Here is a 14,051-nt window from a genome sequence, read left to right as displayed (position 1 = left end):
CAATAAAATTCTTGTTGAAAATAAAAGTTTAAATAATCTCTAGATATAATCAAAATGCAACATGTAGTAAAATATACACCTTAATTCTATACAAAAAAATGTTACACTAAACAGTTTAGATATAAAACATTATAAAAATAAAAACTTACAGGAGACAAAACATTCACAAGTACATTACTAATCCATACAAAAGTAGACATTGCTGTATATATCATGGCACAAATTGGAAAGCTGATATACATTATATAATAATAAATCTATTTATTAAACATAAATTGCATCTAGGGCCTGATTCTGAGTTGCACACAAAAGTGCATGCAGTAGCATATATTGGCGATCGCACTGTGAGCCCCTCAGCCCGGCGCATAGCTAGTAGGGGGCGCGATCAGTGTGATCACTCTTCTCACAGGCATAGGAGACTGCTGTTGCTGCTAGTTAGCAGCAGCGAGCAGTAACCCAGTGCAGTCCAGCACACAGCTGAGCTGCTTTGATGTAAGAGGGAGTGGTGGGGGAGCCGAACCCGGGCCCTCCACCGTGCCCCACCAGCAAGCCCGGGCCCACGTAATTAGTACCCGCTCACCCCCTCTCGGCAACCCTGCCTGCAGCCAATATCGTTGTGGCAGTGTTGCCTGTAGCGTCCATTTGATGCTACAGGCTGACACCCTGCCATAATTACAGCTGCCCGAAGCATCTTGATGGCCACTGCAGCAGTTCCAGGTGCAGGAGGCTCCTCCCCCTTATGCTTGACATCATGATGTCATGCACAAATGGGTTATGGCTAGCACAGGGTGCTCAGAGCCCTTGTTACAGCTTGTATCAGTCCGATGGTAGGTGCAGTTTCTTCATCTGACCACGACTTCCTATGTTTGCGGCTGTGCATCTGTGAACACAGCCTCTTGCACTGACATGCCCAGGACATAATAATGTTGCACACTAAACAGCCCATTTTGCATGCACTAGTAGCTATCTCCCAGTCACCACCCAGGAATGCCCATCACTTTTCCAACACATATCTGATACCATCTGTCCCAATCGCAACAGCACATTTGTACTATATCCACTAGTGTCAAATTTTATAACAGTAAATGTTGTCACAAAAAAAGAATCTTAATATAAAAACAAAAGCATTCCAATTGCACTAAAAAAGTCAGTTATTATCATAACTACATAGTGGATCTATATTTCAGTGACATATAACATTTTGTAAATGTTTTACATATATTGCCAGATTCCTTATTGTATAAACAGTACTTGCATTACGATATGTAAGTCAGGGTTGCCTACCCTCCCGATTCGAGCGGGAGCCTCCCGATAAACGGGTAGAGCTTCAGCCCCCCCGGAAAGGCAGGCAAGCCTCTCGCCTGCCGCCGATCCCCCGTCTCCCCCCCACCAGTACCTGTTAAACCCCCGCAGCGGGGAGGGGGCGCTGACGCGATTCGTGTCATTTTGGCCCTGCCCCCTGCTTCGCAATGCCTGTTTTTTTGGCATTGTGTAGCGGGAGCGGGGCCAAAATGCCGCGATCGTGTGGCCCCTCCCCCTGTCACACCCGCAAACTGCCCTCAGCCCAACCAGCCATGCCCCCTTTTGCCAGCCCTGCCCCCTGTTCTGCCGATCTGGCTGCTCCCTCCCGGAAGGAGCAGCCAGATAGTCGGCAAGTATGATGTAAATGTCTCCAGACATGTGGTGTATGTGTGGTACCCCACTAAAACCTTACATGTAATTATGAGAGTATATATGGAGAGAGTCTATTATTAATTTATTAATGTATTTACAGAAGAGATATGGGTAGAACAGTGGCTGCTGTACAAGCTATGTACAAGCTATGATAGGAGATGATGCCACTAGGCAGAGATTCTGGTTGAGTGTAATGATTAGGTAAAAGATAAAAAGGGGAGGAGTGAGCACCCTGCGGTAGCAGGGAGAGGAGAGAGCCAGAGCTGGGTGAAGGGGCTCCTCTGAGGTACCTGGAGTAAAAAGAAGGACCACGCTGGCTGATAGGAGGCAGTGACAAAGAGATGGCCACTGGCAGCTGAGGGGAGGACTGGGACTGGTGACTTCCTCCATTCTTTTCCACCTAGCTGAGCCAGATTAGGCTGTGTCAGCTCCTCTTGGAGCAGGAGCACCTCAGAAGGCAGACACTGAGAGAGACTGACAGCTGCCTACAGTGGAGGTCTGAGGAGAGGAGATTGCAGCCCCCCAATCTGGAGCAGCTAAATACTTGCATAAGCAACTATAGACGCCCCATTCATTGCACAGAATAAATATATATATTCCTCTTCAGCCAACTGCTGATAATATAAAGACTACTGGAATATTGTACCATTATCAGGAGGCTGTCTGTGAACTGTGACAAAACACAGATAAATATATATTAGGGTGGGTCGATAAAAACAAAATTGCGAGTTCAAAATTCCAATAGTGCAGAGAAGTTGTGGGTCCATAACAGTAACTTGTGTGCAAAATTGTACGTGCAAACATAGGCTATGTTACACAAAATTCTTCTAGTGAATATAAAACTGATTCAGACACTGGCAAAGATGAATTTAAGCCATCAAAGCTTGAAAGCTCCTCATCGCAAATGTGCATTAGTCTTCCAAACACTGCTCACTCATTAGTGATTTATATGGTATGTCAAATAGGGAAAATTCTGCCATGTCAACTGCAGTTTTGCAAGACTTATGTCAAAACGGTCTCAGAGAACCAAATCAGGGTGCAGCCCTCACACAGCACAGAGACACACTCTCACACTGTCCATGTCAGCTGTGTCTCTGATCCTCACTGCCTAGCTGTAACACACTGCACTCACTTCAGTGCCCTCCCCACTGGTGATGGACTCTGGAGCCAGACTGTATATGTAAATATAGTGTACCCTCCAGTCCCCACAGCACAGCAGCACTGCTAGCTACACTAGAGAGGACACAGGCCCTGATTCAGAGCCGGACGCTCTGACCAGAGCGCTCGCTCTGAATCAGGTCCGTCCCATTTAAATGTGGAGTGGCCTTTTGGACGCTCGCATAGCTGTGGGTTACCACCCACAGCTTATGCGAGCGTCCATGATGATGGTCGCGATGGTCAAGACCATCGCGACCATCAGGCTTGTGACGAGACCCTGCGGTAGGGTCTCGTGGCCGCAAACCCTGGAGTGATTTTGGCTCTATCAGAGCCAAAATCACTCCCACTGACATCACTAGTGATGTCAGTGGGGCCGGACCCAGACGGTAGGCGTTCCCATGGGAACGCCTCCGTCTGGCAGCCACGCCCCCGGCACGCCCACCAAAGGGGGCGTGCTGTCAGTCACCATCGACAGCACTCCCCCTTTGGTGCAAGACCCGGAGCGACAGCTTGGCTGTCGCTGTCCGGGTCTCACGCATGCGCACGACGGAGCTCCCTCCGTCGTGCGCATGCTAATTGGGGTAACATCGACCCATTTGCGAGCGTCCTGCGCTCGCGAGCGGGTCTGAATGAGACCCACAGTATGTACATTGCTCTGGGCTCTGCCCCTAGTCACGCCCCTATCCCACCCCCTGCCAATTGTGCTGCGCAAATCATATAAATAGATTTTACCATCAAATACTTTTGATGCGTATTGTTAATAGTAGGGATGAGCGGGTTCGGATCTCAGAGATCCGAACCCACCCAAACTACGAGTGTGAAAAAAAAAGAAAAGTTTTTGTGTGTGTGTTAGCCACACTTATCATCAGCACAGGGGTGCTGTGCAGCTGTCTGTTAAGGGGCTGCTGCCTCTTTCAGGAGTTCACCCCAGTGTACAAAAAATACCAATACATTTTTTGTGCATGTTAGCCACACCTGTCATCGGCATAGGTGTGCAGGGGTGCTGTGCTGCTGCCTGTCAAGGGGCTGCTGCCCCCAAAAAATAAAAATAAAATTGTGTGTCCATGTTAGCCACACTTGTCATTGGCGTAGGTGCACAGGGGTGCTGTGCTGCTGTCTGTCAAGGGGCTGTTGTCTCTTTCAGGGGTTCACCCCCAGTGTTCAAATCATAAATAAAAATAGAAAATTTTTGCGTGTGCCTGTTAGCCATACCTGTCATCAGCGTAGGTGTGCAGGGGTTCTGTGCTGCTGTCTGTCAAGGGGCTGCTGCCCCCCTCAAAAATAAACAATTTTTTTGTGTATGTGTTAGCCACACCTGTCATCAGTGTAGGTGTGCAGGGGTCCTGTGCTGCTGTCTGTCAAGGGGCTGCTGTCTGTTTCAGGGGTTCACCCCCAGTGTTCAAATAATAAATAAAAATAAACAATGTTTTTTGTGTGCCTGTTAGCCACACCTGTAATCAGCGTAGGTGCGCTGTGCTGCTGTCTGTCAAGGGGCTGCTGCCCAAAAAAAGAAACTATTTTTTGTGTGTGTGTGTTAGCCACACCTGTTGTCGGCATAGGTGTGCAGGGGTGCTGTGCTGCTGTCTGTCAATGGGCTGCTGCCTCTTTCAGGGGTTCACCCCCAGTGTTCAAATAAACATAAAAAAATTTGTATGTGGTTGTGTGCGTAGTGAGTACTGCGTATGGCAGACAGTCACATGACCGGACAGCAGGATTCATATACCAGTCTTGTAGCTGCCAGCAGCAGTCATAATGACGATGCAAGGCTGTCAACATCATCTATGAAGGACGATGTACCAGGGCTTAAGTCAAGCCAAAATGTTAGGATAAAAAAAATCTACTTTTACCCTGTTAAAGCAAAAAAAATTAAAAGCTAAGTCAGCTTTAGAGAAACAAAAAATTGGCAATATGCCATTCACTACACGAAGTGGCAAGGAAAGGATAAGGCATTGGCCTGTATTTATGATGACTGATGGTTCTAATTATAATTTAAGCCCCTCTGCTTTTAGGAGAGGTACAAATAAAATAAAAATTGTTAAGACGAGTAAGACACCGGAACCAAATGTGTGTTCTGAAAAATCACAAATCCCCAAGGAGAGTCCAAGTGTGTCTGCTGTTGCCATGTGTGAGCCTGACCTTTCTAGTAATACTGTACTTGAATAGGATCCTACTACTAAATCGAGGATGCTTCTGTGCAATTGCACGAGGATGATGGGAAGGATATTTATCTAGTTGGCAATAACAACAAGGATCATGAGGATGTTGATGATGATGATGAGGATGTTGATGGCAAGGATGTTTGTGTAAAAACTGTAATTCAGGCAACAATTGTTGCCCATGGTGGGAAAAATCACATTGTTACCATGCCTGGGCAAAGGACCAAAAAATCCACTTCTCATGTGTGGAATCATTTCCACCCAAATCCGGACAACTTTTGCCAAGTCATTTGTGACCATTGCAAAGTAACAGTGAGTAGAGGTAAGGACCCTCCTCCCTGTTACGTCACTTGCAGTGCATTCATCAAATCGGAAAGGGTATTGAAACTTTGGGGACAATAAAACAATCAGTCCAGTGTCACCAAGCTGCTCCCTTCTATCTGGATCCAAGTGCCTGCAATATCCACCACCAACACCTGAATCATCATCAACATCCTCATTCATGATTTTAAGTAGTCCTGCATCCAATATCATAAGGACTGACTCCTGTCCTATCCGTTATTCCTCAGAAGGATCCTTGAGTGTTATGCCTGCTGCTGCTGTTGCTATAAGTGGATCTTCATCCCAGAAGGGGACCAGGAAGAAGACTACTTTTAGTAGTTCAGGACGTTCAACCAAACAATCCACTGTCACACAGTCATTTGCATTGGCAAACAAGTATGACAGCAAACACCCAGCTGCACAGCGGATTACTGATGCCATAACAGCTATGCTGGTATTAGATGTGCATCCAGTGTCCACCATTAATGCAGTGGATTTTACCCAGGTAATGGAGGTCCTGTGTCCCCGCTACAATGTGCCTTCTAGATTCGACTTCTCTAGAATAGCAATTCCCAATCTGTACAAGGGCATTAAAAAAAATGTATTAATGTCCTCCAAATTGCTGTTGTGCCCACTGTCCATTTAACCACAGATATGTGAACAAGTGGGACAGGGCAAACTAACGATAACATGACTGTGAAAGCCCACTGGGTAGGTGTATCGCCTCCAACAGTACAAACAGCACCATCAGCAGCTGACAAATGCCAGCTCATTCAGAGGCAGGCTACTCTGTGTATCACAGGGTTCAGTGAGAGGCATACCGCTGAGAACCTCTTAGAGAAACTCAGGGAAATCATTGCAAAATGGCTTACCCCACTTGCACTCTCCTCAGGATTTGTGATTTCTGACAATGCCAGCAATATTGCGCGGGCATTACATGTGGGCGAATTCGATCACATCCCATGTTTTGCTAACACAATTAATCTGGTGGTGCAACATTTTTTAAAAAATAACAGGGGCATGCAGGACATGTTCTCAGTGGCCCAAAAGATTTCTGGACATTTTCGACATTCAGCAACTGCGTGTCAAAGATTGCAGCACCAGCAAGAACTGTTGAATTTGCCCTGCCATCAGCTGAAACAAGAGGTAGAATGCTACTCTCTATATGCTTCAGCAGATGGAGGAGCAGAAAAAGGCCATCCAAGGCTACACTACAACCTATGACATAGGGAGAGGAGCAGGAATGCACCTTAGCCAAGCGAAGTGGAGAATAATTTCCATGTTGTGCAAGGTTCTCATACCCTTTGAACATGTCACACGTGAAGTTGGTTCAGACACTGCCAGCTTCAGTCCGGTCATTCCCCTAATCAGACTTTGCAAAAGCAACTGGAGAAACTGAAACAGAGTGATTCCGCTAAGTATGTGGGACTTGTAGATCAAGCCCTTCATTTGCTTCGATAGGATCCAAGGCTCATCAATGTCTTGAAATCAGATCATTATATTATGGTGACCATACTTGATCCTAGGTTTAAGGCATACCTTGTGTCTTTCTTTCCGATGGACATAAAACTGAAAAGATGCAAACAGCTGGTGGTGAAAAATTGTGAGCTCAAGCAGCATGTGAAATGGCTACATCTTCCTAAGAGACCCACTGCTGGTGGTGATGCAGATCAGACAGCAAAACCTAATGACATCTGGTTGGGTCTGAAAGAACTGCCTACATTTAGTGACATGTCTACCGTGACTTTGTCTGATACGGTCACCATTCAGAGAATGGTGGATGACTATTTTAGGAATAGTATCCAAATAGGTATGTCAGACAGTCCGTTTCAGGAAAAGAGGCAATTTGGAGTCCCTTTCACAAACTGGTTTTGCTTTACTTAAGTTGCCCACCCTGCCGGGGGGTACTCTGAAAGACTTTTCAGCGCAGCTGGGACCCTTGTCAGTGATAGGTGTAGAAGGTTACTTCCCCAAAATGTGGAAAAGATGATGTTCATCAAAATGAATTACAAATTTCACGAGGAAGATCTTTACCAGCAATTAAGTAAAAAAAAAAAAAAAAATACAGAAGCGCCTGTAATGGTGGATTCCAGCGGGGACAAATTAATATTGTGTGAAGAAGAAGATGTACACACTGATAGGGATAATTATGACAATGGTGATGATGACATCTGATCTTACCTATGTTGTAAAGCCAGTTTGTGTATGGGATGATTGCCACCAGTGTCCACTGTGCATTGGCATCTTGTTTTGTGGGGGGGGGGGTTCAAACAAACCATTAATTTCAGCCACAAGTGGCAGTCCCTGTTGCTGAAGTGACTTAACACTTAAGTCCAAAAAATACATTAGCGTCTGACTCTGTAATGGTGGATTCCAGCGGGGACAAATTCATATTGTGTGAAGAAGAGGAGGATTCACACACGGATGGGGATGATGATGACGATGATGACATCTAATGTATTGTAAAGCCAGTTTGTGTATGGGATCATCAATGTCCACTGCAAATTGGCAGTTTGTTTTGTGGGGGGTCCAAACAAACCAATAATTTCAGCCACAACTGGCAGTCCCTGTCGCTGAAGTGATTGGTTTTTTAAACTGTGATTGTCCTGTTTCATATATACCACATAAGGGTTGGTTGGAGGGCCCAAGGACAATTCCATCTTGCATCTTTTTCCTTTCCATTATGTGCTGTTTGAGGCATTGCTGTCTGACATTTTAATGTTATGGCTTATGAATGTCCAGAAATTGTAATGACCACAGACAGCATCTCCTGCATGCCCCTTTCATTTTTTTAAAAGAAAATTCTGAACCAATTCAGCCAGGGGTTCTCAGCCCTTAAGGCTACTACACGGCCCAAAGGCTGCATCCTGCCTCACGGCCCAAAGGCCAGCTGTCATCACTCCTCACCAGCCCTAAAGGCTGTAAAGGCCGCAACTTGCCAAGAGTTTTAGGCCTCAAGGCTATTACAGGACTAATCATAGCTCTGTATTCCACTACTACTCAGCCTTGAAGCTGCATCAACAATTAACTATCAAATAATCAATTCTTCAGCCAGGGACTGCACCAATTATCAATTCTTCAGCCAGGGGCTGCACCAATTATCAATTCTTCTGCCAGGGGCTGCACCAATTATCAATTCTTCAGCCAGGGGCTGCACCAATTATCAATTCTTCAGCCAGGGGTTGCACCATTTATTAATTCTACAGCCAAGGGCTGCACCAATTATCAATTCTTCAGCCAGGGGCTGCACCAATTATCAATTCTTCAGCCAGGGGATGCACCAATTATGAATTCAGACAGGGGCTGCACCAATTATCAATTCTTCAGCCAGTGGCTGCACCAATTATCAATTCTTCAGCCAGGGGCTGCACCAATTTATCAAGTATCAACTCTTCTTACTTCAGCCAGTGGCTTAAATGTACTATCATATGCATACACATACTGCATATCAAGAAATGTGTAACCTGTTCATGAAACACATAGGCAAACGCAGGGGGGGTTTCCGTCTGCCTGGAAACCCCCCTTCCCAGCCCACACCATGACCACAATAGAAATAATAATATAAGAGATTGTTACTAGTGCTGCCTGTTCTTCTTCTTAGTTTCACAAATGAAATAATTAGCACCACCTGTGGATCTTTTAACATGTATCAGCCAGTAATAAATAACCTGTGCACCAACTAGAAGATCTGGAAACCATGCACTGTTAGAGATGTACTGCTATTGAGCCCAATGTGTACATATATGTCCAGGGCAGTGCTAGGTTCTTCTGCTGCTCCTCCAGGCTCCTGGACTTGCTACAATAGTCTGTAATGGTGCCCACATCTAAAATAAATACGTTAAGCTCAGGTAGGATGGCCTACTGGTGCATTTAATGGCTTACTGTGATCACTGGTCCTGTATATGCTGGAATTAATACACACAATACACTTTGTATGACGCTTTAAAGCTGGTTAAGTACTAATTCTGCCCTCTTCATTGACAGGCCACACTCGCTCTAAAATTAAGCATTTGGAAACCCCCCTCTGGAAATCCTCCGTTTGCCACTGAAACAGATCATTCCATAGTGGTGCTTTCTTTGATACATGACTGTCAAAATTTACTGTTGGGTCCAAGACTGCTTTTCATTGCAGAAGTAGTGTTTATTTTCTTAACTTTACCACACAGCACTTTAAAAACAAACATTACATTTGATCCAAATTTCTCCAATGAGCAAAATTAGGTGCAACATCAATATGTTGGAACAAATAAACTACCATTCTGAATTTCCCAACAGTTTTGTAGGAATTTTTCAAACAATTAAATTATGGTTAGAAATATCTGTTGCAATTTCTTGTCTTTCAAGATCTTTCATTCCCCTTATCTTTTCATAAAAGTTTTTCACTAAATCATAATTATTATTAAAGACAGGTCATTTCTAAAAAATCCATGATAATTTCAACTCACAGCCCATATTTAGTCTTTTCTTATTTTATTGTCCCATCATCAGAGTCCCTTGCTAGGATGATCCTTCAATTTGGCATAGTACGGATGATGTGGAATGGACCCCAAAAGGGAAGAACAGGGCGATGGATCAGGAAGGTCCCTGCTTGATACACTGGGAACACCTTACTTTAACAGGCATCCCTCTTTGGGGTAGAATGAAAGATCATCATAGAGAATTTTTGGCCTCAGATCTCGAGTTCACCAGGTGGAAACCACAAACTTACACTTGATTGTAAGGCCCACTGGTGTCCAGACAGAAGGAAAAAATGTTCTCATTACTAGTATTCTTTTCAACTTGCCTCATTGTCTGCCAACAGAGCCCGCAGAAATAGAGGGAGACACGCACCCACTGTTCTCTACCCCTGGCCTATAGTAAACCACCCTGTACTAACTGAACACAGTCCTAACTGCACTAGCTAGCAGGTCTATCTCATACCCAGTGGCTCCACCAATTATCAAGTATCAACTCTTCTTACTTCAGCCAGTGTCTGTGCCAACTATCAATTATTCAGCCAGTGGCTGCACCAATTATCAAGTATCAACTCTTCTTACTTCAGTCAGTGGCTGCGCCAACTATCAACTATCAGTTCTTCAATCCTCAAGGGGTACCCAACCATCATCTTTTCACAGTCCTCAACTCTCTTTATCACTCAGTTTTTAGACAGCTAGCTGAATGCAACCTTTTGGCCCTTAACTAGATGAAAAAAATCAATATTGTGAGCTGTGAGGTGGTCAAAAATGACTGGAAATGAGTGGAAATAAATGTTATTGAGGTTAATAATACTGTAGGAACAAAAACAGGCACATTCTATGTGATTTTAGCTGTTTTTATGATTGTTAAGAAGAAATCCAGATCCAAAAACAAAACACGGAGGTGAGGTTTTGGCAAAACCAATCCAGATCCAAAACCAGGGGAGATCCAGATCCAAAACCAAAACCAAAACACGGGGGTCAGTGCACATCTCTAGTTAATAGAAATAATAATAGCACACCTAAAATGTTTTGATCCGTTTCCTTACCTATAAATTATAGGAAGTGAACAATATAGGTAATGGGGAGGGAGCTGTGTGTTTAACACGAATTAGAGGGTGTGACGCATAATAGTATGTCGCAAAATGGTTGAAAAAAATGATTGAAAGAATGTATATATGTAGTATATATTATGCGTGTAAAAAAATATGAGTGAAAAATTGAGTAATGAGTGAAATGGCAGTCATCAAAGATACAATATGAATTTTTATATATATACATATATATATATACATAAAACCTACTTAATGAGTGGAGGAAGAAAAAAAAAGTAAAAAGCCCCCCAGCATTTTGATTCCTAGGAAATGTACCATAGGTGTATAATGTTATAGATCTATTTGCTAGTTGCTTCTACACTAAATAGGGTGCCAGGCAGTGTGGATGACTAATGTTACCTTATGAGAGGCCCCATAGGTAGAGCAGCATAGACAGCACCAGTTCTCCTAACCACACAAACATCTCTCTGCCTCACCAGGGCTATTCTAAGTGTAGCCTTCACATCACAATATGTATCTGCAATCAGCAAGTCCACAGCAGAGACTTGGATGCAATCACACATTTACCTTTATATGACATAGCTAAAAATACCAAGCTGGGGAAGAGACTCACAGACATATTCATTACCTGCAGAATAAGGTTCATCCCTTCGATTATTTACAGATAAATATATATGCATATATATATGACTACCAAGCTCAGCAATGGTCATACTGTACAACATCTCTGAATGTAATACATTTAACATATCAAGAGGATGTTGCTCTGTCATTACAGCTGTCCCTGTAATGAAGCTTTTTTTAAGTCTATCATTTCTGTCAGCATTGTAAAGAGGTAGAACTATATAACTGGAAAGATATAATTATATATGTACTGGTAGGTACCAGTATAATATTGTACTCATCTATGTACCAGCTTCAGTGGGGAGAATTGTATAGAAGAAAGTAACCTGTCTGGGTGCATAGGGCAAAATTTATTAAGCGGTGGTTTGACGGCGGTTTCTATTCTATTCTAAACCCGGGGGTTTGGTGGCGGTTTTGCAGCAGTTTCTAAATGACAGCCCTGTTCTATTCTATTCTAAAAATGTGTTTTGACTGTGGTTTGGTAGCGGTTTTGCTATCTGCAGATTTACTAAGGCCAAAACGGCTGCAAAACAGCCATCAAAACACATTTTAGAATAGAATAGAACAGGCCTGTCATTTAGAAATTGCTGCAAAACCACCACCAAACCCTCAGGGTTTAGAATAGAATAGAACCTGCCACCAAACCGCCAGGGTTTAGAATAGAATGGAACTCGCCATCAAACTGCCGCTTAGTAAATTTTGCCCATAGAGTCTAATTTTGGGGGCCTATTCATCATCACCTAATTTATACAAAAGCAGGTGAAAATAAAATTTTCACCTAATTTTGTATAATTTAAGTGTCAGCCCCATTCATCATTCTTGTAACGCAAGAGATATCACAGATATCTCCTGGTTACAATTGTGCCTCAATAATTTCCACAGTCCTCATACCTTAGTATGGGGATGTGGAAATTGTGTAGTTCATCAAGTTCCAAAAATGCTTTTTTTCGGAACTGACTTAGAAACTGTACGCCACCCTGAGATGGCGTAAACCATGGGGTTGGCATACATCTCTGAATAAGGCATGTAGAGAGGTAGAATAATTTAATTTAGGAAATAAAAATGTTGTACAATTTTTTATATATTTTGTGGTATATTTTGTTAGATTTTGGAAAATGTATTTTGTGGGTGAGACATGGTGCCAGGGAGCTGTAGTGGGTGAAGGGTATTTCAATGGGTGATATATGGGTGTATATTAATGAAGCACCCACACTCTTTGGCAATATTGAGCTCAAAATATAAAGCAGCACTAATATTAAATACAAAACAGCTGAATTACAGTGGATGAGGTTCTCTCTCTTCCACCCAACCACTATTTTCTGTCTCTCTTATGCCTCCACATTCTCTCTCCCTCCCTCCAATCTCTCTCTTCCCCTGTCCCATTCGTTCCCTCTCTTGATGCTTGTTGTCTCTTTCCCTGGGGTAAATTTTGTCCCTGTGGTATTATGGGTTGATTTTTATGTCTATTAAAATCGACTGATATCGACTCAAAATTGAAGTTCTAAATGCATTCAATTTGCAAATACAACAAAAAAATTGGAGGATAAATCAAGAAGCATGCACAAATCAGTTGCAAATGAAATCTCCCTGGGGACACAAGTTGACATCTTCCCTGTCTTGCTATCCCCTACTACCTTCCTGGCTAACCTGTACAGTACATTAACCCTTCCCACCAGGTCATGCACCCTGCCCCCAGCTATTCTCAACTTGGCACCTCATGCCTTCCTGAGATAGGTAAGAGAGCTGAGCTCTCGTGAACTCCTGCCCTTGTCCCTCACTACCTTTAAAGTTGGGATACACTACAGGGGGGTCTACACTATAGATGCTACCCAACCAGGTTGACTCTTGCCATGGGTACTGATGTGTCATCATCCACGATGGCACAAGTCATGGCAAATAGTCCCTCTCAGCTGACCAGGTCCCCGACAACTTGTACTCTCCAAGCATCTTTTGCTCAAAATGTGCATCTTATTCACAGAAAAACAGCTGTAGGCAACAAAATGACATTGCTAGCTTGTATTGATCAATTTCATGTGCAACATTTGTACATCTGTGTGCAAGTCTGTGTGAATCTGAATACATTATGCAACGATGCAGCAGCCATGGCTTTTTCTGAGGAAATAGTTGACATCCCGGCGGTCAACATGCTGGTGCTCAGAATACTAGCACCATAATCCTGGTGCCATAAAACCAACTGCCAGCATCCCAGTGGTAATAACTAGGATTAGGGGGAGGGTTAGGGGTTAGGGTTAGACACTAGGAAGAGGGTTAGGCTGCAGGGGGGAGGGTTAGAGTTAGGCTGCGGAAAGGTTGGTTAGGGGTAAGCAACTTACCTTTGGGCATCAGGGATTCTGAACAATGGCATCCTGACCGCCGGGATGCAGTACCCAACCCTGTTTCTCATGCCAAGTTCCTGTTGTGCTTTATCTGTGACTTTGTACATGTTTAAAACTAGTTTCTGTGTGGTTAAAGTCGCAGCCCACGTACTCTAGTAAACTTTGAGTGGTGTTTCACTGTGTCTGTAATTTGAATAATAAGAACACTTCTGTACCTCTCACTCCAGTCTATCTGCCAAAGTAACTTTGGTAGTGTGCAATACTGCAGCAGGA

General features: G+C 43.6%; 1 protein-coding gene across 6 annotated transcripts in view; it reads right to left on the bottom strand.

Annotated features, from left to right (window-relative positions):
- IL12RB1 (interleukin 12 receptor subunit beta 1) overlaps positions 1-14,051 on the bottom strand; it is a 252,769-nt gene that overhangs the window by 132,454 nt on the left and 106,264 nt on the right. The window lies entirely within an intron of this gene.

Source organism: Taudactylus pleione, unplaced genomic scaffold (genome assembly GCF_031769625.1).
Source record: "Taudactylus pleione unplaced genomic scaffold, aTauple2 ptg000532l, whole genome shotgun sequence".
In the NCBI taxonomy this organism is placed as follows: domain Eukaryota; kingdom Metazoa; phylum Chordata; class Amphibia; order Anura; family Myobatrachidae; genus Taudactylus; species Taudactylus pleione.
The sequence above is the reverse complement of the archived record's forward strand: the minus strand, read 5'-3'. Positions and strand labels throughout refer to the sequence as shown.